The sequence below is a fragment of the Bison bison genome, unplaced genomic scaffold, assembly GCF_000754665.1.
Source record: "Bison bison bison isolate TAMUID 2011002044 unplaced genomic scaffold, Bison_UMD1.0 scf7180017864332, whole genome shotgun sequence".
Taxonomy (NCBI): domain Eukaryota; kingdom Metazoa; phylum Chordata; class Mammalia; order Artiodactyla; family Bovidae; genus Bison; species Bison bison.
The window spans coordinates 286,501-313,006 of record NW_011494904.1 but is presented as its reverse complement, the minus strand read 5'-3'; positions in this window follow the sequence as shown (position 1 = coordinate 313,006).

Here is a 26,506-nt window from a genome sequence, read left to right as displayed (position 1 = left end):
CTCATAATGCCAAGAATAGTTGATTACAAGAAGTAGACATTATCACATAGTTAATTGAAATAGAAGACAATAAAAGTGAACAAATGCAGAATTGTATAATGAAGGAATTCATAAAGACTAAGAATGCTGATTCATAGCATAAAGATAATTCTGTGGAAAATAACAATTAAAATGCATGTGATAATATCACAAACATATACTGGGCACGAGAATCCAGCATCTCATACTGTATGATCCTATTCTCTGAGGTTAGAATTCATGATATTAGCACCTCTTGGGAGACAATGACTAAAAGAAAGCAACAGGGGCTTCTGGTATATTAGAATTTTCTGATACTTTATTTGATGCTGATTAAATAAAAGTGTTCTAGTTGTAAAATTAATTGAGCTGTAGACTTTGATTTGTTTGCTTTTCTGTTTGTATATTACACTTTGATGAAAAGCTCTGATTCAAAGTGTAGGTTTGTCCAAAGTTTTGTTGGGAAATCACACATGAAAGCAGTGATGAAAGTGCTATGATATGATTCTGGGAAGACTCTTAGTGAAAGTGTCAATTCAAGATATAAGAGACATGGAAATAGTGAAAGATGTACAATTGGGAAATATCATGCATTTGTTATTTTTGTTTGCATTTTCTAGTGTTAGAAGGGTTTTGGAATGTCAGAAGCTGGTGACTTTCTCAGATCTACTACAAGGCATCTGCACCATATTTTGCAATTAATACAATGGGTTATCTTTGAATAACATCACAACATAATAGGATCCCAGTAATGAAAAGATACTGGTTAACCTTCTTTACTATGCCTTGAAATAAACTCAAAGTCTCTTAGAATTATGCAGATAGAAATTAAAAATAAAGCAAAAATGAAAGAAAGAAAGAAAAAGTTTGTCACAAAAATTGGATTTTGTGTCTATATGCGGGCATGGACAGTGCATTACCAGTAACATTTGTCACATTCAGTCCATCAGACCAAACAGCACACCACATGGGAGCTGTACACAGTATTTAAACTTATTTGCAATATACTAGAATTCAATTTTATTATCTCCATCTGTTGTTATTTTTTTTTTAATTTCTGATTTACAGTTTAAAACTATACAAATGCCATTGTGTATGTTTTCTAAATGACCAGTATAACATGTGTGTTAAAATCTCAACTCTTGGCAAGAAAAGAGTAAGTCCAACTGCCTTGATTTGAACTTTCCCTCTATTTGAATAATTTTTTAAAAATAGGTGAGTTTTACATGTTTTGCTCTAAACTCACCACTCACCCCTGATTGCTTATGCTTGAAGTGAAATTGTATTTCTAAAGAACTAAGTACTTCTCTAGCTACCTCCCCAGTGCATAGTTATTCTACTTCTGTTTTCCTGAAATCAGGAGGTCACTAAAATGAAAGTTGGCAATTTCTGAACATGGGGCTCATAATAAGATTTGCTTTGTTTTATGAATAAGTTTTTATATAATTGCCCAGTTATTTTAAATGAGTTTTCCAAAAACTGGGTCTAAATGTTGGCCTTTGATAGCCTGGCTAATGTGGCATTTGCAGAAGAGGTATACAGGCACTTTCTGTACTATGGCACCAAAAAATGCTGTAAGTAAGGATGTTATGAGTTTTCATCCACAAATGATTCAGATATACTGTGGACTGTTGAGATAAATTAGTTAAATTTCATTCCTCTGAAATGAGTATTTCTGGATACACTGTGCATTTTTTATCAGAACTTTTGATGACATAACAGGGATTGATGGATGGGACCAACTAATGATAATTATTTGCCAATCTAAATTTTGAAGATCTACTTGGAATCCATCTTCATATTTTAGTATAAAAATAATGAAGACAGAATTGTTCCAGTTACCTTGAAATAGAAAGAGGAGAAGTGACGAAAAACATATTTAAATTTTTTCAAGTTGTATTAGTGTTTAGTTTATGACACTACTTCAGTTCAGTTCAGTTGCTCAGTTGTTTCTGACTCTTTGCAACCTCATGGACTACAGCATGCCAGGCTTCCCTGTCCATCACCAATTCCTGGAGATTACTCAAACTCAGGTCCATAGAGTCGGTGAGGCCATTGAACCAGCTCATCTTCTGTTGTCCCCTTCTTCTCCTGCCTTCAATCTTTCCCAGCACCAGGGTCTTTTCAAATAAGTCAGTTCTTCACATCAGATGGCCAAAGTATTGGAGCTTCAGCTTCAGCATAAGTCCTTCCAGTCAATATTCAGGAATGATTTCCTTTAGGATGGACTGGTTGGATCTCCTTGCAGTCCAATGGACTCTCAAGAGTTTTCTCCAACACCACAGTTCAAAAACATCAATTCATCAGAGCTCAGCTTTCTTTATAGTTCAACTCTCACATCCATACGTGACCGCTGGAAAAACCATAGCTTTGACTAGATGGACCTTTGTTGGCAAAGTAATGTCTCCACTTTTTAATATGCTGTCAGGGTTAATCATAACTTTTGTCCCAAAGAAAAATGTCTTTTAATTTCATGGCTGCAGTCACCATCCGCAGTGATTTTGGAGCCCAAGAAAATAAAATCTGCCACTGTTTCCCCATCTATTTCCCCTGAAGTGATGGGACTAGATGCCTTGATCTTAGTTTTCTGAATGTTGAGCTTTAAGCCAACTTTTTCACTCTCCTCTTTCACTTTCATCAACAGTCTCTTTAGTTCTTCTTTACTTTCTGCCATAGGGGTGGTGTCATCTGCGTATCTGAGGTTATTGATATTTCTCCCTGCAACGTTGATTCCTGTTTGTCCTTCCTCCAGCCCAGCATTTCTCATGATGTACTCTGCATATAAGTTAAATAAGCAGGGTGACAATACACAGACTTGACATACTCCTTTCCCTATTTGGAACCAGTCTGTTATTCCATGTCCAGTTCCAACTGTTGCTTCCTGACCAGCATATAGGTTTCTCAAGAGGAGGGTCAGGTGGTCTGGTGTTTTCATCTATTGAAGAATTATCCACAGTTTGTTTTGATTTACACAGTCAAAGGCTTTGGTGTAGTAAATAAAACAGAAGTAGATGTTTTCTGGAACTCTCTTGCTTTTTTGATGATCCAACAGATGTTTGAAATTTGATCCCTGGTTCTGCCTTTTCTAAATTCAGGTTGAACATCTGAAAGTTCACAGTTCATGTATTCTTGAAGCCTGGCTTGTGGAATTTTGAGCATTACTTTGCTAAGGTGTGAGATGAGTGCAATTGCGTGGTAGTTTGAGCATTCTTTGGCATTGCCTTTCCTTGGGATTGGAATGAAAACTGACCTCTTCTAGTCCTGTGGCCACTGCTAAGTTTTCCAAATTTGCTGGCATATTGAGTGCAACACTTTCAGAGCATCATCTTTTAGGATTTGAAATAGCTCAACTGGAATTCCATTACCTCCACTACCTTTGTTTGTGGTGATGCTTCCTATGGCCCACTTGACTTCACATTCCAGGATGTGTGGCTCTAGGTGAGTGATCACACCATCATGGTTATCTGGATTATGAAGATCTTATTTTGTATAGTTCTTCTGTGTATTCTTGCCACCTCTTGTGAATATCGTCTACCTCTGTTAGGTCCACACAATTTCTGTTCTTTATTGTGCCTATGTTTGCATGAAATGTTCCTTTGGTATCTGTAATTTTCTTGAAGAGATCTCTAGTCTTTCCCATTCTATTGTTTTCCTCTATTTCTTTGTGCTTCTTACTGAGGATGCCTTTCTTATCTCTCCTTGCTATTGTTTAGAACTCTGCATCCAGATGCTTATATCTTTCCTTTTCTTCATTACCTTTCACTTCTCTTCTTTTCTCAGCTATTTGTATGGCCTCCCCAGATAAACATTTTGCCTTTTTGCATTTCTTTTTTTTAGAGATGGTCTTGGTCACTGGTTCCTGTACAATGTCACAAACCTCCATCCATAGGAGGCACATTATTCAGGCACTCTGTCTATCAGATCTAGTCCCTTGAGTCTATTTGTCATTTCCACTCTGTAATCGTAAGGGATTTGATTTAGGTCATACCTGAATGGTCTAGCAGTTTCCCCTACTTTCTTCAAATTAAGTCTAACTTTGGCAACAAAGAGTTCATGATCTGAGCCACAGTCAGCTTCCACTCTTGTTTTTGCTGACTGAATAGAGCTTTTCCATCTTTCGCTGCAAAGAATATAATCAATCTGATTTTTGTACTGACCATCGGGTGATGTTCATGTGTAGAGTCTTCTCTTGTGCTGTTGGAAGATGGTGTTTGCTATGACCATTTTGTTCTCCTGGCAAAACTCTGTTAGCCTTTTCCCTGGATCATTTTATACTCCAAAGCCAAATTTGCCTATTACTCCAGGTATTTCTTGACTTACTACTTTTGCATCCCTGTCCCCTATTGTGAAAATGACATTTTTTTTGGGTGTTAGTTCTAAAAGGTTTTGTAGGTCTTCACAGAACCATTCAATTTCAGCTTCTTCAGCATTACTGGTTGGGGCATAAACTTGGATTGATATTGAATAGTTTGCCTTGGAAATGAACAGAGATGATTCTGTCATTTTTGAGATTGCCCCCAAAAACTGCATTTTGGACTCTTTTGTCAACTACGAGGACTACGTTGTTTCTTCTGAGAGATTCTTGCCCACAGTGGTAGATATAATGGTCATCTGAATTAAATTCACCCATTCCAGTCCATTTTGGTTCACTGATTCCTAAAATGTCAATGTTCACTCTTGCCATCTCCTGTTTGACCACTTCCAATTTGCCTTGATTAATTGACCTAACCTTCCAGATTCCTATGGAACATTGCTCTTTACAGCATTGGACTTTACTTCCATTACCAGTCACATCCACAACAAGGTGCTGTTTTTGCTTTGGCTCTGTCTCTTCATTCTTTCCGGAGTTATTTCTCTGTTGATCTCCAGTAACATATTGGGCACCTACTGACCTGGGAAGTTCATCTTTCTGTGTCCTATCTTTTTACATTTTCATACTGTTCATGGGGTTCTCAAGGCAAGAATACTGAAGTGGTTTGCCATGATACTACTTGGGGGTTATCAAAGTTTTCTGTAAAGAACCATAAATTGATTTTAAATTAGGCTTTGCAGGCCTTGTAGGGTCTATCATTAACAATTCATTCCACTTTAGTGGTACAAAGGCAGTCATAGGAATTCATTAATGAAGGAACCTGACTGTGCTCCAATAAATCTATACTCAAACAAGGAGTGGGCTGCATTTGGCTCACTAGCAAGTTTGTGGACCAGTACTAGTAGAAAAATGAAACAATTAGTGTGAAATGTATTGAAGTTTTTTCTGTTCCTCTGCTTAGCTACCCATCTCTGCTCTTCTTCATTATTTATTTCACATCCAAGTTTCCTAAAAAACAAACAAACAGACAAAAAATTCGTATGCAGGGCCCTTTTCTAATGAGTATGTTATCTGTGCAGTCACTTTGGACCCTACAGATTTCATGCTCTGGTGCTGTCATCTTACAGTTTTTAATGTTTCTGAACAAGGGTTCCAGCATTTCCATCTTGCTCATGGCCCTGAAAATTATGCACATTATCACACCCAAGCCTGCATATGACACTCAATATCTGTGTTTTACAGGTATGCACAAATATGGTGACATTTACAAGGTGCTGTTATACTGTGTTGAGTAAATGATGGATATAGTCTGTGAATGCCAGACAGAGCATTTGTGTTGCCAGATAAGTCCATAAACAAAATAAGTAACACTTCTGAAGACAAAAAAGTCAATCATGAGAGAAAAAGCTTATTTTGAGGACTTAAGACAGTGACTTCACTATTCTACAAGAAGCATTGCTTTAGTTGTTAATCTTTACAAGTTTTATGAGTGGTTATTTTTTATATTCATCTCTTTTAAGGAAAAGAAGAGACGGTTTACCACTTTTTCTTACAGCAGTCAAAGAAATTTATACTGTTGGGAGCTGTGTGTTGTACTAGATCCGTGGCTTTAAATTTGGATGCACATTAGAATCCCCTGTACAAGTTTTAAAGCATGAAAACCTGAGCTCCACTCCCAGAAATATTTATTAGATGGCCTGGGGTTTGGAGTGTACATCAGATTTTTAGCCTCTTCCCACTAATTCACAAAGGTTGAAAATAATTGCAAGTGATTCATTCTTGAAGGGTCCTGAGCAGGAAGGAAGAAGATCTCAAATCTTTCACGCAGCTTTATATCAACATTGATTATACTTTTAGATTACCTGCTCTTAGAACAGTTACATTATTTTTATTCTTTAGTCTATTACACCTATTGGAAAATGTTTACCTTTTCATCTCTCTCAAACTATTTTCTTACAGGAACAACATGTGACAAGTAATTTGAATTGTCAGAAGTGAATAAGAGGCTTTAGATTTTAAGGAACACGTGAACTGTTACTGAACAAGCAATCTGAAAGTCCCTGCTTTAGCTATTCAGTTCCAGGAGATCATGTTCCACCTAAAGAACTTGGGTGCATTGCTGCATCATCACATGATTACAGATTTTCTGTGTAGACCAACAGTAACTTCCTGGCTCAGTAAAATTTGCCAGACCATGATTTCTCATGCAAATTTGTGAATTCTTGCAAATTGGTCCTGACAGTCTTCCAGAAATGCCCTGCCCCCTTAACTTCTAATATTTCCACAAGTCATAATTTAAGCTCCTGATCACCACCTTGAGATGTTTAGCCATTTTCATTGTAACACTTTGAAGAAGGAGAATTTTTTTCTTCTTCTTGAAGATGAATAAAAAGAGTCAAAGATGATCCAGAAATCTTTTGGTGCTATTTAATAATCAGCAGCAGAGCCAAAGACTTACAAAAAATCTAGGATTTCTAGCTTCTGGTATAAAGTACTACAGACCAGATCATTTCTGCTTCTCTTTAGTAATAGAACACTAAAGTCAGACATCTGTTAAATATTATGTGACAAATTTTCATATAAGTACTCTTTGGCTTATTAGGAACATCTTTAATACTAACATTTCATAGTGCAATGTGAAAGAAATACAGTGAAATATATATTTTATGATATAAATTTTCGATTATTTTTTTATCATTTTTACTGGAGATAATGAATAGAAAGACTATATTGCTTATAAAGCATGGAGATCATGGCTTATTCTGAAACAAAATAACAGTAGAAATTTATTAACTCAGGGGTAAAGACTCCACCTGAAATGTAGGAGATGCAGGAGATGCAGGTTCATTCCCTGGGTCTGGAAGATCCCTGGAGGAGGGCATGCCAATCCACTCCAGTATTCTTGCCTGGAGAATCCCATGGACAGAGGAGCCTGGCAGGCTACAGTCCATAGGGTCACACAGAGTTGGATATGACTGAAGTGATTTAGCACACGTGTGTGTGTGTTTGTGTGTGTGTGTGTGTGTGTGTTATATCTACATCTATATATATATATATATACGTATGTGTGTGTGTGTGCCGTATTTGCTATTTTGAAAGGCAATCTTACCTACTTTTGGGAGTCAAGAAGCTGGAATTTAAGAAGAAAAACTTCTGCTTTTTAGGAAGAAACTCACTGAATTCCTATTCATCAGTATTGCATTCTAGAGCCCATTGAAGACCTTACATTGATTTAGACTTGCAATGTGCATCTTATTTTATGAGATCAACAGGGGCCAATATCAGCTACACCACATACTCTGTGTGAAGAAATTATTTGAGGTGTTCTAACTTCTCTGCTTTTCTTTACCACTGACCCTCTCAACAAAAGCTCCAATTGACTGAATGGAGATTATTTAAGTGAAATGCCACTTGCTGTTAAGGCAAGCATATTGCATCAAATTAATAGTCTCTTCTTTTTTAAAGTAAACTTGTGAAGTGAACCCAACGATGGCATGGTAATTTTACACAGTTGGCTCTTCCTGACTCCTTCCCAGACTCTCTTAAGACATGCTGGAGGACAATTGCTTTTTATATATGAAATTAAAGTCATATAAGAGAGAGATTCTGTCCTTACATATATTTATTATATCTCAATCCTCTGATGAAAGTGTACAAAAAAGGGCAAAAACTTTATCAATAATCTTTTTCTTAAGAAAAAGAAAATGTCATTGGAAGAAGACATTTCTTTCTTTCTTTAATCTTCAGGCAACCTTTCTTTAGCTTTCTGGGAACAGTTTTTTTCCAATCCCATGAGCCTTTGTTTTCTTCCAAGGAACTGAATATCTGACCTCACTTGACCACAAAAAAGCACTCAGAGTCATCTCCAAGACATTAGCTGGGTGTACCCAAGGCAAGGGCTCTCTTCATTTCAGAATTCTCCCAATAAGAGTCCATGTAAATCTGGAGCTGCCTGCCACTGGCCATGGTTGCCATTTCTAAGAATGAACGTTGCACAGAGGAGCTAGAGTTGAAATTCAGACAAAATATATCTTGACTAATATACAAACTACAAACACAATTCCATGGTTATAGTGAGTAGTGTCTTGAATCATCATGCTTATTTTTATTATTTTTTGCATTTCAAGTATAGAGAAATAAATATGTGTAACTATGGGGTTAAACTGGGCTTCCTAGGTGATACAGTAGTAAAGAATCCACCTGTCAGTGTAGGAGATGCAAGAGATTCAGGTTTGATCCCTGGGTTGGGAAGCTCCCCTAGAGTGGGAAATGGCAACCTACTTCAGTATTCTTGTATGGAAATTCCATACAATTTTCTAGAGGAGCCTGATGGGCTACAATCCATGTGGTCTCTAAGAGTTAGACACAGTAAGTAACTGAACACACATAAGAGGCTAAATCTTGCTAGTATTGCATTGATATTATCAATATACTTTGGAACAATAACTACATATACAGGGATATACAATAAGCACTCTTTCTAATTTCATTTCCTAGACTACAGAAATATCTGGGCATACAAATGTACTTCCTTGTGTTGGGTGGCATAAGTTTGATTTAATCAAAATGGTGGGCAGAGAACAATGAATGAGTGAGCTAAGTTCAATAAGTAAAATTTCAACTCATAGATTAGTATCAAAAGTAAAGAAAGGGTGGAATAATTTATATCTGGACGCTGCTTTTGTTTAGCACATTGTATATTTAGGGGCTTCCTTGGTGGCTCAGACAGTAAAGGATCTTCCTGCAATGTGGGAGACCCAGGTTTGATCCCCTGGAGAAAGGAATGGCTACCCACTTCAGTATTCCTGCCTGGAGAATTCCATGGACAGAGGAGCCTGGCAGGCTACAATCCATGGAGTACCAAAGAGTCAGACATGACTGAGTGTCTAATACTCACTTTTACTTCATGACATTAAATTAGGTTTTGCCGAATACCAGTTTCACTTTAAAATAATTTAATAAATGTCCAATGCCTGTAGTGCACTTGCTGATTGGATAAATTCCTGGAGTTAGAACAAAAGGACAAAAAAAGACCCTCACCCCAGTCTAATAAGGAAGACAGGCACTAATCAAATAATCATTTACTATTTGAGTATAAATTAGACTGAAAAAGCTTTTAAGTTTAATTAGGCCCCTTTTGTTTATTTTTCTCTTTACTTTTATTATGCTTGGAAATGAATCAAAAAAGATATTGCTGTAATTTATGTCAGAGGGTAGTCTGCCCCTGTTTTCCTCCAAGAGTTTTACACTATTTTGGCCTTACATTTAGGTCCTTGGCTCATTTGAGTTTATTTTTGTGTACAGTGCTAGAAAATACTTTACATGTAGCTGTCCAATTTTCTCAGCACCACTTGTTGAAGAGACTTTTCTGCACTCTACATTCTTATCTCCTTTGATATAGAGTAGGTAACCAAAGGTGCATGGGCTTATCTCTGGACTTTCTATACTGTTCCATTGATCTATATTTCTGTTTTTGTGCCAGCACCATACTTTTTTGATTATTGTAGCATCATAATATAATCTGAGATCAGGGAACCTGACTCTTCCAGCTGCATTTTTCTTTCTCAAAGTTCCCTTGGCTATTCAGAGTCTTTTGTGTCTCCATAAAAATTTGCAAAATTGTTTGTTCTAATTCTGTGAAAACTGCTATTGGTAACTTGATAGGGATTGAATTGAATTTATAGATTGCTTTGGGTAGTATAGACATTATTAACAAAAAAGATTCTTACAACCCAAGAACATGGTATGTCTCATCTGTTTGCATCATTTTTGATTTCTTTCATTAGCATCTTATAGTTTTCTGAGTAAAGGTCTTTTGCCTCTTTAGGTAGGTTTATTCCTAGGTATTTTATTCTTGGAAGCCATCAATGAAATGAAAATAAAACCCACAGAATGGGAGAAAATATTTGCAAGAAGTGATCAACAAGGGATTAGTCTCCAAAATATACAGTTCATTCAGCCCGATAGTAAAAAAAAAAAAAAAAAAAGAAAAAAAGGATCTTATAAAAAATGAATGGGAGATCTAAATAGACATTTCTCCAACGAAGACATTCAAATGGCCAAGAGGCACATGAAAAGATGCTCACATCACTAATTATTAGAGAAATTCACATCATAACATGTGAGTTATCACCTCACATGTGTTAGAACAGCTATCATCAAATATCTACAAATAATGAATGCCAGGGAGAGTTTGGAGAAAAGGAAGCCTTCCCACAATGTTCCTTGGGATGTAAATTGTCACAACCACAATGGAGAATGGTATGCAGGTTCCTTATATAAACTAAAATTAGAGCTACTATATAATCCAACAATGCCACTCTTGGACATATATCCAGAGTGCCAGAGTCCAGCTCCAGCAGCCAGGGATTCAACCTGAAGAGATGGACGGTGTCAGCGATGATGATGTAGCCTCTGACTCATAGTACGGAGCTACATCGGCGGACAATGACGTAGCCTCTGACTTATAGTACAGGACTACATGTTTAGTTCAAGCTTCAGGTTCTCTTTTATACTTTGACAAAAGCATTAGGTCAGAGGTTTTTAGTTTCCCACACCCAGATTTACTGTACTTGTGATTACATTGTAACTCACCCTACATTCCTCAGTTTATTTCTTATCTTTCTAAATCCTGTTTGCCCCTAGCATCTTAAGATCATTATCTCCTAAAAAGGCTTCCTGCCATTCTTAATTAAACCTAAACCTTAAACTCAGCACTTCTTTTGCCATGAACATTCCCTTCACAAACAGTTCTCAGATAATAATCCTTCCCATGGCCTCAAGCTTCGGCCTGGAACATTCTTTGTAAAGATCCTTGAACAGATTATTTTCTGGGCACAACTGCAAAAGGCTTTGTGCTTTCTTATGTTTCTCTCAAGAACGATAAGCACCTTAGCATTCTTTCCAGTCAACTCAACCAAAGAAAGGAAAGAACAAGTCAGAATCACAAGGCCTAACTCCTTCATCCTGGGGCCGTGCCTGCAAGATGAGGAGAGGGGGTTGGGGCCGTGCCTCCATTTTGTCAGTAATGCCTCCCAACACCAGAGAAAATCATAATTCAAACGGAAAAATGTACCCCAGTGTTCATTTCATTACTATATACAATAACCAGGACATAGAAGCAATTTAAATGTCTATTGATAGAGGAATGGAAACAAATGTGGTACATACACCCAACAGAATATTACTCAGCCATAAAAAAGAATGAAAAATGTCATTTGCAGCGACATGGATGAACATAGAAATTGTCATCCTGAGTGAAATTAGTCAGATAAAGACAAATATCATATAATATCCCTTGTATATGGAATGTAAAGAAACGGTACAAGTGAAAGTATTTACAAAGTAGAAGTTGAGTCACAGATGTAGAAAACGAATGTGGTATAAACTGATTGATATATACATACTACTATGTATAAAATAGATAACTAATAAGAATCTACTTAATAGTGCAGGGAACTGTATTCATTACTTTGTAATGACCTATATGAGAATAGAATCTAAAACAAGAGTAAATACATGTGTGTGTATAACTGACTAACTTTGCTGTATAGCAGAAACTAACACAGCATTGTAAATCAACTCTACTCCAGTGAAAAATTAATTTAATAAAAGCATAATAGACTGTGGTCATGGAGTTGCTATGATTGCCTATAGAAAGGGTCTGGACTTTAGCTGGTAGATGGGAAAATGGTAGGGAAAGATCCTTGATATGATTCTTGGGAGTTCTTTTCTTTTTGAATATGAATCCTGTTTTTTTTTTTTTTTCTTTTCTTTTCTTTAACTTTCCTCATACCATGGCGCTGCATTGTGTTCAACTATGAATCATTGACAGCATCTATATAAAGCAATAGGTAAAGAAGTATTAGTATATTTCTGTTCATGATATCATTACAATAGAGACAAAAACACTAGACCATGTGGTGTTACCATAAAATCTATTTGCTGATCAACTATGCAAAATATTGAATGAAGAAAGTAAAAGTATTAAAAATGGTAAACTAAATATACACAATTACTCAAGTGTTCCTTTTTATAAATATTCAAAATGAAATGCAAATACATTTATAAACAAGAAAATCAAACAACTTTGCATATATAGCAGTTTTTCTCTTTTCTTCCTTTTTTTTTTTTTTTGCTAAAAATTAGTCTATTTTCCTCGTTTAGAGGGGAGATTTACAAAAGCAGCAATCATGAGCTTTAACTACACTTTTACAGTTTTAGCAAAATAGTACTAGAATCCAGGGGTCCTAAATAGTATCTTTCCTAGTAATGCATACAATCTCATAAGTTAGTCATACAAAATTAAAAATTCTTTCATTTCTTTGAATATACATGTCTAGAGATAAAATTTGCAAGTGTTTGTTTACAACTGGGGATAATGATCAGAAAAATTGGTGTGCTTTTAAATAATTTTAAGCTTTATTATTGATTTTATTAATATAGCTATTGATACTTCCAAATTTGCTGAAAATGATCTTAGTTAAGTCTATGCCCATGTATAAAATATCTAAGCTTAGAAAATGATGCTGGGAAAGATTAAAGGCAGGAGGAGAGGGGGACGACAGAGGATGAGACAGTTGGATGGCATCATGGACTCGATGGGCATAAGTTTGAGCAAGCTGCAAGAGTTGATGATGGACAGAGAAGCTGGCGGGCTGCAGTCCATGGGGTCTCAAAGAGTCAAACCTGAATGAGTGACTGAATTGAACTGAAGCCTAGAAAATAGAAATTGAGTGAATTTAAGAAATATTAAAGTTAGGAAAGAAAAATATAATTCTATTTCAGCTACATTTTCACCTATTATTATCTGTCCCAAATATTCTACAGAGGCCCCAGCAGTGCAGGTGAATTGATTTTATGGAATACTTGCCTAGTTGGAAGATGATGGTCACACTACAAATCACATAATTAATGTCAAATTTGTGGTGCACTTTTGTAAAATATTTTTATTTGTGTGAATATAAATACATTTTTCTTCTCTTCTTCATTTTATCTTTCTGTGCTTTAAGTCTTTTGCCAAAATTGATTTTTTTTTCTTGCTCTTTTTCTTTTAAAGATTTCTGTTATCAAAACCAAACACAAAGAATTTTCCCTTTCTCCTGAGAAAATTAGTTATTGCCCAAGATTATGAAAAGCTCTCCTGTTTGAGACAGGTTTAATTTTTGCTTATTTGTTTATTTAGGCCTTTCTGGGAGAAGTGGTAAGACACTGTGATAAGAACATGAGTATCTAAGTCCTACGGGACTCTGCCATAGGCATAGGCATTGACATAGTCGCATCAGCCATTGGTATCACTCGTGTGTTTTCCGGTATGGGCCATTCTAAGGACCATGCTCCTCTTGTCTGATTGCCATGGAGCCATTCACCATCAAGTTAAAGTTCCTAGAATGGTGACAGATATGTGTTCAATAAAGCAGTCTTCATTAAACATTCATAATTATCACTTTTGAACGTCTCAGAACATCTCTACAAGCTTTTATGTTTTCAAGACGTTTAATATATCAAAGAGTGAGAATTTACTTTAAAAGATTATAAAAAGACTATGTCATCCCTTAGCTTTAAATTTGACATTGGTTTTTAAATAATGCATCAAAAATACCTTTATAATTGTTAGCTATTAAAGAGCTTGCTTTAGAAAGATAGTAATCAAATGACTTTGATAAGAAATGACACAAATCTTTTCAGGTATAACTTGGCCCTTTTAATGATACTCCTGATGGTCTACGTACTTATATATTAATTTTTATGCCCGTGAATCTTTAAAAATACATTTTATCATCCATAGGGTAAGGCAAAGTAATATGGAGCCATTCTGATGATTTTACAACTGCTGTTAAAAAAGATTTCTAAAAAAATGAAAAATCCTATATTTTAATTTACTTAAAGTACAATTTTGACTCTTACCTTGAGGATCTCCTAATGCATTATAAATACTCCTGTTTACATACCACACACAAGTACAGGATTTTAGATAGGTGGAAAAAATTACACAAGTGTATTAACTCTTTCTGCACCCAATATGCACTACTGCCCTGCAAGGGTGAATGGGAGTCTGAGTTCTTGGCAGGGAGTAAATTAAACACTTGGAACATCTTCATCTAATAATCTCATGAATCCTAATAATATTCCTTATGAGGGAGATGACAAGTTGTATTAATCCCACTTGTAGTACAAGAAAAATAAGACCTGAAGTTGTTACAGAATTTCAGTACATGGATCAAGAAATATGTTGATCTACCACAGTATGGTCTATACTATTATATCATTGCACATGTGTTATAATTACTTTGTACATGTAAAATTACAATTGGGGCCTCTTCAAATGAAATTTATATCCTTTTGCTCTGTCCTTTATATCTTTTTATATATCAATAAGCACCAAGTCCCCAAAGCCTTTTCCAAGGCTTATATTTTGCATTTGTCTGAGTACAGAGGCTTTCTTATTTGTGGAAATGGCTATGTTACAATTTCCCAGGAGACAGCCCAATTCTCACAGAAGATCAAATATTTTAATCCTGAGCACTACTCAGCCTCCCTTTAAAATATCAATATTGTGAAAGGTAATGGAACCATCATTTAAGTAGTTCTGTAAGTAGAAGTAGTACTGTCATTTATAGACTGTTGTGAGAAGACATTTTTTTAGAGATTCAGAAACAAGGAAGACAAAGAATCTTGGCCATGGAAAGTTTGCTTATGGAACTCTAATCAGCAAAGCACTAAGTAATGGAGAATGCATGCTGTGATTAAATGGGAAAAATTTTAAACAGAAACAATATAATTTTGAACCGCCATGCCATTTACATCCATATATAGTCCCTAAGGTTTTAATCCTTTCTGAAGGTAAATGTATTAGTGGAGCCTCTATTAGATCATGGAAAAAGAAGTTAAACTATTAGACTTTACAAAATTTTAATTACAGTCTTATCTTTGACATTTTTGAGAAAATATTTGGAATAAACAACTTGATCTGTGTTTGATTTGTACACAGTTATGGCTTTCATGTTCTATGCATTCACACCTTTCTAAGAAGAGGTACATTGAACATTTTGGAATGGAGAATTTCACGAAAATGCATAGAATTTACCATGTTCCAATGGATAGTTAGTTGCCTTTCCATTCTCTCCAGAGACCACCATTAGTTCGAAGGATCTGGAAATTATATTATCTAGTGTGGCATTTCCCAGCTTCTGGTCACATTTCCTGAGAGCTCTTCAGTTTCTGTAAGATATTTTTTAAAATTCTGTAAGAAATTTAAGAAAATGAAGAGTGGCCATGAGAAGAATTAACAACAGACTAGTGTCACACACAGTAATGAATTCAGAAAAAAAAAAAGGAGTATATATATTTGTAGCATGTATGTGAAATAATTAAATTGATGTGAAGTAGGCACCCCACTCCAGTACTCTTGCCTGGAAAATCCCATAGACAGCGGAGTCTGGTAGGATGCAGTCCATGGGGTCACTAAGAGTCGGACATGACTGAGCCACTTCCCTTTCACTTTTCACTTTCACGCATTGGAGAAGGCAATGGCAACCCACTCCAGTATTCTTGCCTGGAGAATCCCAGGGACGGGGGAGCCTGGTGGGCTTCCGTCTATGGGGTCACACAGAGTCGGACACGACTGAAGTGACTTAGCAGTAGCAGCAGTGCATAATAGTGATTACCTCTGGGAAGGGACAAAGAAGATATAGGGTGATGATTAAGCAGGCCATTGACTTCTTTCCTAATGTATCATTTCCTTAGAGTAAAAGCCAATACAAATAGTTAATGGCTAATTCTAAAGTATGATGATATGAATATGATTTTTGTTATATTAACATTTTGTGCTTTCTGTATCTAAAGAAAATCATTAAAAAGTAAATTTTAAAAATAATTTCTGGGAAGGAAGTAGGAAACAAAGACAAAAAGCATGGTTGGAACTGTAATTTTGAAGCCTGATTAATACTTTTTCTATGACTATGAGAAACATTCTGATCACTTGTGCCTGTTTCTTCACCCATTAAGTGGCAAAAATAAATATCACTCAGCATTGCTTCAAATAATCAATGAAAAAATGTCTGAAGAGCATTTATCACTCTACCTTCCAATTGACAAGCGCTCATTGAATTATTTATATTTTTGTTATAAAGTAGAGGCATGTTTAATATTTAGAAATTATCCATATACTGATTCAATAATGTTGCTACAGTGTATATTTCCATGAATATATATGCCTAATAATTCTCAGGTGATAGTTTATATTAAATTGAATGGACTTTCTATTTAAGTATGCAAGCATTTATGTTTACATGAGTATGTAATATAAATTCTAGATAATTTAAAGCAGAATATGCAAAGATTATGTAGAAAATGAAGAATAGTTACTATTAAAAAATTTTTAATTTGGATTCCAAAGAAGTCAAAAAGAAGATATGAATGTGCATTCAGATAGCACTAGTAGGTGATTTATGGGAAAAAATTGAAAAGTATGAAGAAAAGAACTCAACTTATTTGATAGCTGTAATAATCTACTGTTAAGAATACATGTTCAAATTGGATTGGAAACTTTGGAATTTATGTGTTTTTCCCCCTAAATTCTTCCTATTCACTTTGTTATTTTCCTTACTTTCTGGTTTAATCATTTATTATTTAGAGGTTTAAGTCTCCTTTTTTCTGTCACAAATTTCTAGAGGGGGAAAAAAAAAAGATGAGTTTTATAGTAACAGCCTCAAGATAATTCCATTCTTCCATTTATTTATATGTAAAAAATATTTGAAATAGATAAAAACTTATTTCTTTTCTCTAAGAATCATTGAATTGGTGCTCAGTGAATAATAAATCATCATAATAAATGGGATTACTAGATTTCTTGCAAAGTTGCTGCACTCTAGTTTCAGTATTGTTAGTGAAAGTGAAAGTCGATCAGTCCTGTCCAACTCTTTGCAACCCCATGGACTACACAGTCCATGGGATTCTCCGGGCCAGAATACTGGAGTGAGTAACTTTTCTTTCTCGAGGGGATCTTCCTAACCCAGGGATCAAACTCAGGTCTTCCACATTGTAGGCAGATTCTTGACCAGCTGAGCCACCAGGGAAGCCCTCAATATTGTTAGACCATGTGTATATATTGTCCCATGTGATATTGCAGCTAATTTAAGAAAGCCACAATGTGGCTAAGCTAGTAAAGATTCTGCCTGAAATGCGGGAGACCTGGGTTCGATCCCTGAGTTGGGAAGATCTCCTAGAGAAGGGAAAGGCTACCCACTCCAGTATTCTGGCCTGGAGAATTCCACAGTGTATATAGTCCATGGGGTCGCAAAGAGTTAGGCAGGACTGAGCGATTTTCACTTTCACTGTAAGAAAGCCACAAGTGTCTTCTACAGAAAGAAATACAGGTGGCCCTAGTGGTAAAGAATCCACCTGCTGAGACATTAAGAGACTCCAGTTCTTCCCTGATAGGGCAGTTCCCTTGGAGAAGGGCATGGCAACCCACTCTAGTATTCTTGCCTGAAGAATTCCAAACAGAGGATGCTGGCAGGTTACAGTCCGTAGCGTCAGACATGACTTATGGACTTAGCATATAGCTAAGCATATGGCTTAGCATATAGCACACACATGAATTCTGAGCACTATGTCACAAATAAATCCCTTATAAACTTTTTTTTTCCTATTTTTATAAACTTCACTTCAATATATTGTATCCTTTTCTCCTTCTTTTGAACGTTTTGGGTCTTTTCTGTTTGTTTCTTTCAGAACCATCAATTTTGTTTTGGGGACTCGTTTTTCCTCTTTTTCTTCAATTTTATTATCAGTAGGAACCATCTCTGTGCCAATTTTGTTTATGATGCTATCTTACAAACCCTTACACTCTTTCTAACCCATATCATTCTCTGGTCTTTTTAAAGTTTCATTTCTGTTATAAGATCACTGCAGTATCTTACAGCTGAATATAAAATGAAGGCAGAAGTAATAAGACATTGCCACATTGTTCTTCTTATGACATGAAAAACAGTATTAAACATGTCCCAAATTATCCTATTCTGTCAGCTTGCCATGTGAAAAATTGTGAATAAGAAATGTATTGATATTTTATTATATTAGAAAGTTCTGCTATGTCTTTGATTGTCAGCTTTATCAAATTCAACAATCTTTTAATAACACATATAAAATGAGTTTTTAAAATATCTGCAATAAAAATAATGGATAATAAAATCTACCTCAAAACATGTACTTTTAAAAATCAATACAATGCCCTAAAAGTGTGACAGAGAAATGAAAGAAATGCAGAAGATAGTACATATTTCAATACGCCAATACACAAATATGACCTTACTACAAGATAAAAGAGCCAGTTTGTGCATTGAATTTCTGACAGCTACAAGTGCAAACTGATAGAGACAAATTTGTAATGATTCAAATACACAAGTATTATATGATTAGGTCTTATCTTCTGAATTTATGAATAATTCTTAAAAAAAGTTTCAAACCAAATATGGCTAGTCTTTTCTAGATTTACATGGTTTTTGCATTCCCAGTAAATTTAGTGTATACAAGTCATAGAAAAAAATATTGTGTTTATGCATACAATGGTTAGATTTAAGGTTCAGTTAATTATAGACAGAGTTTTAGTTTAAGAAAATATTGTGTGATGTTAGAGTGTTGTTTGGGATGTAGGAACATTCTTCACTATGTAGGACTGTTGTACTCAGGTCATTCTCTGCTAAGTGCCGTTAGTGTCTCCCAATCCTCGTGACAACAAAAATTTCACAATATTACAATAATACATTTTGGAACACATTGAAAAGTGATTCTCAATGGAAAACTTATGCTAAAGAGCCATCAATGTTGAAATATCCTAATAGGTCTGTAAGAAAACTTTTATAGTTTCTATGAGTATTAGTAGAATGTCATCATGAGATTATAATTCCATTCATTTATATTTCTTCTTCATTTCCCAACTGGTGATTGAGTGTTTTCTACATAATGAATAGAGACAACAATGGGAACAATAATACCCCCCTCATTGTTTGTTTAAGGACTTAAAAAAATTCAATATTGCTTTTATTTATTTATTTTTTTTTGTAGCATGGAAACACAAATTAGGCTTTCAACTACACAGCTTTAATATATATATATATAGTTTCTTCAGTTCTGGGAATACTGCTTTTCTATATAACCCTTCCATGTTTTATAGGTAGTGTCTTTTGTAATATGCATAATTAAATGAGAGTCTAAGATATTCTCAGGTTCACCAGCATGAGTCATGAAGCGTAATTAGGTGTGCATCTTATCGCTGCAAATGTGAATCTTTGAAAGAACTTGTGGTTCAGCCAAGAGGGGATTTATAAATACTCATAGAACTATGGTCACATAGAGGCATAACCATCAAGGAAACTGAAAGTTTGGCAGTACTCCTCAGAGACATCTCAGTAGAGTGACTAAGGACAATCATGATGCAAACAGTTAAAAAGAGAATGGATGGTGACAAAGAGGAGGTAGCATCCGATGTTGCAAATTGTTTGAAGACAGTTGAAAAGGATGGTAACAAAGCAGACAATAACTTGTCAGGTAACTGTCTTGATTTACATAACATTTTTTTTTTGTGCAGAAATTGATACATTTTTGTGAATTAACATTCTCTGGAGATGTAAAAAATTGCAGTATTAGACTGATTAAAGGCAACAATAGGAAAGAAAATCTACAATTAACAATATTGAAAATTAATTACATATATCTTTATTACATATATTAATATTTTATCTCTGGAAAGGTCAAGATTAAAAATCTAAGGCTGACTTATTTTAATATTATTGATAAAATATTTTGCTCTGTCTTCAAAAATGGAAAGAAACTTTAAAAAGACTTCTTTATTCCAAGTTTTTAAATGAAAATATATTAGTTTGTACAAAAATAATGTCTCAGACAGCATAATTCATTTTATCTTCTTATACCTATGCACAGAGGCAGAACATTAATATATTTAGACCTTTTGATTGGAGACTTAACATTTACACTGGCATAAAACATTAATACTATCATCCAAGCATGAAAATTCCAAATTAGCAGAAACCAACACTGCTATTCAGGCCAAGTGGGAGTTACTATGAGAAATGAAAACAATTCTATAAAACATGGGTTAGTAGGATATTAGGAATCTAGATTTAAGCTTTATTTTTCACACATGGTAAGACAAGGCATTAATCCACTTACTATCTCTGCTTTGAATTATTTTCCTTCTTTCATATGAATATGATATTCAGTCACTTCAGTAGCTCAGTCATATCTGTCTCTTTGTGAACCTCATGGACTGCAGCACAACAGGCTTCCCTGTCCATTACCAATTCCTGGACCATGCTCAAACTCATGTCTGTCGAGTCGGTGATGCCATCCAGACATCTTATCCTCTGTCATCCCCTTCTCCTCCTGCCTTCAATCTTTCCCAGCATCAGGGTCTTTTCCAGTGAGTCAGTTCTTTGCATCAGGTGGCCAAAGTAACTCTCATATGTATACATGACTACTGGAAAAACCACAGTTTTGACTACATGCACCTTTGTCAGCAACATAATGTCTCTGCTTTTTATATGCTGTCTAGGTTGGTCACGACTTAGTGACTAAACCACCACTAGGTTGGTCACAGCTTTTCTTCCAAGGAGCAAGCGTCTTTTAATTTCATGGCTGCAGTCACCATCTGCAGTGATTTGGGAACCCAAGAAAATAACGTATATTACTGTTTACATTGTTTCCCCATCTATTTGGCATGAAGTGATGGCAGCAGTGGCCATAGAACTAGAAAAGGTCAGTTTTCATTCCGATCCCAAAGAAAGGCAATGCCAAAGAATGCTCAAACTACTGCACAATTGCACTCATCTCACATGCTGGTAATGTAATGCTCAAAATTCTCCAAGCCAGGCTTCAGCAATATGTGATCCATGAACTTCCAGATGTTCAAGCTGATTTTAGAAAAGACAGAGGAACCAGAGATCAAACTGCCAACATCCACTGGATCATGGAAAAAGCAAGAGAGTTCCAGAAAAATATCTATTTCTGCTTTATTGACTATGCCAGAGCCTTTGATTGTGTGGATCACAATAAACTGTGGAAAATTCTTCAAGAGATGGGAATACCAGACCACCTGACCTGCCTCTTGAGAAACCTGTATGCAGGTCAGGAAGCAACAGTTAGAACTGGACATGGAACAGACTGTTTCCAAATAGATAAAGGAGTACGTCAAGGCTGTATATTGTCACCCTGCTTATTTACCTTATATGCAGAGTACATCATGAGAAACGCTGGGCTGGTGAAAGCACAAGCTGGAATCAAGATTGCCAGGAGAAATATCAATAACCTCAGATATGCAGATGACACCACCCTTATGGCAGAAAGTGAAGAAGAACTAAACAGCCTCTTGATGAAAGTGAAAGAGGAGAGTGAAAAAGTTGGTTTAAAGCTCAACATTCAAAAAACTAAGATCATGGCATCTGGTCCTGTCACTTCATGGCAAATATATTGGGGAAAAGTGAAAACAGTGGCTGACTCTATTTCTTGAGCTCCAAAATCACTGCAGATGGTGATTGCAGCTATGAAATTAAAAGATGCTTGCTCCTTGGAAGGAAGGTTACGACCAACCTAGACAGCATATTCAAAGCAGAGACATTACTTTGTCAACAAGGGTCCATCTAGTCAAGGCTATGGTTTTTCCGGTAGTCATGTATGGATGTGAGAGTTGGACTATAAAGAAAGCTGAGCACTGAAGAATTGATGCTTTTGAACTGTGGTGTTGGAGAAGACTCTTGAGAGTCCCCTGAACTCCAAGGAGATCCAACCAGTCCATCCTAAAGGAGACCAGTACTGGGTGTTCTTTGGAAGGACTGATGTTGAAGCTGAAACTCCAATACTTTGGCCAGTTGATGCAAAGAGCTGAATCATTTGAAAAGACCCTGATACTGGGAAAGATTGAGGGCAGGAGGAAAAGGGGACGACAGAAGATGAGGTGGTTGGATGGCATCACCGACTCAATGGACATGGGTTTTGGTGAACTCTGGGACTTGGTGATGAACAGGGAGGCCTGGCTTGCTGCGGTTCATGGAATCACAAAGAGTTTGACATGACTGAGCAACTGAACTGGAACTGGAACTGGATGGCATAGTTTTCTGAATGTTGAATTTTAAGCCAGCTTTTTCACTCTCCTCTTTCACTTTCCTCAAGAGGCTCCTTAGTTCCTCTTCACTTTCTACCATAAGGGTCGAGTCATCTGCATATCTGACATTATTGATATTTCTCCCAACAATCTTGATTTTACCTTGTGCTTCATCCAGTCCAGCATTTCTCATGATGTACTCTATAATTTAAATAAGCAGGGTGACAGGATACAGCACTGAAGTTCTCCTTTACCAGTTTGGAACCAGTCTGTTGTTCCATGTCCAGTTCTAACTGTTGCTTCTTAACCTGCATATAGGTTTCTCAGGAGGCAGGTAAGGTGGTCTGTTTCCCCATCTCTAAGAATTTCACACTTTGTTGTGACAAAAACAGTTAGTACCTGCTAATGATGCCAGTCTCTGGATCCATACACTTCAACTTCAAATCTAGCTCTGCTGAGTCACAAATTACTCCCAAATTATCTGCTTTGGTTTCCTCATCTTTAAATGGGATAGCAACTGTTTTGCCCTCCTAGAGATGATATCCCTGACACAGGAGAAATAGTCTGTGAATGTGAGCAATTTTGTTAAAAATGAAAAACTTGATTAAAAGTCCAAAATCATTAATGATAGTCTACAAAAATGCATGAAAATGTAGAAACTACTATATATTAATAAATTAAAATACTATAATGTAAAAATTAATAGTAAATATATAAATTGGTTTTCTCCAAAGTTGATAAGCAATGAATGTCATTTTGCTATATTTGAGCACCTTTTCCCTTTTTATATATCAATTTCAGCAATTGTAATCAGCAACAACCTAAACAGAATTTTTGTGGTCATGTATCTTCAACAACATATATTATTTATATTCATTTCACACACTGGAAATTCACCCATTAGATTTTGTGTTTGCAATTCTTTCTATCGTTGTGCACTCTTAGAAAACTAATGAATAGCCCAAGTGCCTTTGCTCTCTAAACTTTAGCTTGTAATGATGAAATTGCTACTGAGCCAGGCATCTAGTCCACAGGAAGGGAAAGCACTAATGAAAATTAGCATTCCAAAAGGATCTTCTGCAGCTGTCATCATAAAAAGAAACTGATTAGTGGTTTGGACAGTGCTAACTCTGTAAATTATCAAACAAAATACTGCAGAAACATCCATTTACGTATATGAAAATTACAATTTGAACATCACACATACAGCACATTAATCAACTTCATTCTTTGATTTTACGGGTAATGAGGCTTTGCAGAAAGGTAAATAGGCAGCTAAATAAAGTTGCTTTGGCAAAATGAATTAAATATATTCATACTTAAAAAATAAAGAAATGTGCTAAGAGGTGTTTGAATAAAGAAAACATCCTCCTGGTCACTTATTTCTGTTTTCAGTTCCTACTTTGACTTTTATCCCTTCTGGCTTCTTAATTTTTTGTCTTCTAAGCATTTTGAGTGTCTCATAATCACCAAATATGTAATGTTAACTGTGATTTTTAGAAATTTATTAACATATTCTACCATGTTTTATTTGTTATCAAACAATATAAACTTAATTAAAATATACTGGCTTCCTATAAGCTACTAGGATAGTTGTGGTAGGGCTGTAGCAATAACTATTTCCTGTGATGGAAATGGTATAATTTTTTTCTAACTTTCCCTGTATTATATGTAATAATTTAATATAAAAGAAAACTTCTCCTCTCATGGAATGGTATTCCTGGGCAGTGGAACTAATGCTGACTATGACTAAGTTTGCAGTTCAGGCAGTTCATGTGAAAATGGCTCAGAAAGACAAGCCAAGCCTTCCCATAATGAAAGATCATTATTGCTTTAAGCATTTATTGAGTGCAACTAGGTACTAGAGATAGAGCTGTGGAAAATTTTTAAATGATTAAAAAATTTTAAATAAGTGACACTAGCTTGTCTTTATGAAAAACCATGGAGAATTGAGAATCCAAGTGTCAGTGGATGTGTTAGAGGATTTTACATCAAATAGGAAAACAATCCGTAATGCAATTTTTTGTCTGGGGAAACTTTTGTATTGTAGTGAGTTACAGAGTGACGCGTCAGTCTTTATGCCTTATGTGTCAATTGCCTACATTATAATATGACAATTACTTGAGAGTCTCACTATTTTTGGTTCATGTTTTGCAATTTACCTCAGCCTTTATAATTATAGCCCCATAATTACTATTGTTGCTTAACTAAATTATTCAGGATCTAATTCTGTCAACTCTTCACTCAGATTTTCAAATATCTTCCCTCCAGCATCATTTTAGAAAAATTCAAAAGAATCAAGAAGTGGCATGTGTATTTTGTATAAAACAATACCCTTCTAGTGTTTGCTGTTACTGACAATGTTCATTGTCACATAAATTTTTCGAAAATACATAAGATACATAGTAAAATTAAGATTGACAATGTTGGTAGTCCAGTTTGAAGAAACTGATTAACATGGGTTTGGATAAAGTACACTCAGTATGGGCAAAATAATTTAAATTTTTGGAGAAGTATATTGACAACTTTATGGGTGACCAGGAACATTATTTTAACTTGTGAGACATCAATTTCATATTTTTCATGCTTGATAATTTTTAGTTTGATGTATACAACAATTTTGATATTAGTCATACTAAATTTATGCATTAACCATAGCAGCTAAATTCCCACACTCAAAAGGAAAATAACAACAGGTTAGCAATACTTATTTTATCCTTTTAGCCAATACTGTTTCTTATGTGAAAAATTGTCTTCAGCCTCATCAACTTATCTGAAGATACACAGGCATAGAATTAAATAATAAATATATGCTTGGATCTTTTACATCTTTCTGAGTAATGTATTTCTTTGAAAAGATATATGCATATAGGAAACATAAAAAAAAAATCTTGCTGACTTGTACTAATGCCTACCAATTTCTAATAAGTTTTTCTTCAAAGCTTCTGTCTTTAAAATAATTTGAAAATACTTTTGTCTGTCATACCATTAATCAATGATGTTTTGGCTAGCAACTTCATATATTGTAGACTCTATTCCAACTTGATGTCCTAAAATTAAACCTTGTTAACATCAAAGTGAATAGACTACTAGGTGATGGTTCCTTCCATGATCAATATTACATACACATTTTCACACAGAAAAAAAAAAAATTCTAAAGTATCCTTTCATCATATAGTTCTATAAAAGAATATATTTTTTTAGCATATCTTTACATAATAATTACTTTATTCTATGTAATAGCAATTTTCTATTACTAACATTGTTTTCTGAATGTTGAGCTTTAAGCCAACTTTTGCACTCTCCTCTTTCACTTTCATCAAGAGGCTTTGTAGTTCCTCTTCACTTTCTACCATAAGGGTGATGTCATCTGCATATCTGAGATTATTGGTATTTCTCCCGGCAATCTTGATTCCAGCTTGTGCTTCTTCCAGCCCAGAGTTTCTCACGATGTACTCTGTATACAAGTTAAATAAGCAGGGTTGACAATATACATCCTTGATGTACTCCTTTTCCTATTTGGAATCAGTCTGTTGTTCCATGGCCAGTTCAAACTGTTACTTCCTGACCTGCATACAGGTTTCTCAAGAGGCAGATCAGGTGGTCTGGTATTCCCATCTCTTGAAGAATTTTCCACAGTTTATTGTGATCCACACAATCGAAGGCTTTGGTGTAATCAGTAAAGCAGAAATAGATGTTTTTCTGGAACTCTCTTGCTTTTTCAATGATCCAGCGGATGTTGGCAATTTGATCTCTGGTTCCTCTGCCTTTTCTAAACCAGCTTGAACGTCTGGAAGTTCGCGGTTCACATATTGATGAAGCCTTGGCTTAAACCTCAACATTCAGAAAACTAAGATCATGGCATCTGGTCCCATCACTTCATGGGAAATAGATGGGGAAACAGTGGAAACAGTTTCAAACTTTATTTTTGGGGGCTCCAAAATCACTGCAGATGGTAATTGCAGCCATGAAATTAAAAGACGCTTACTCCTTGGAAGGAAAGTTATGACCAACCTAGATAGCATAGTAAAAAGCAGAGACATTACTTTGCCAACAAA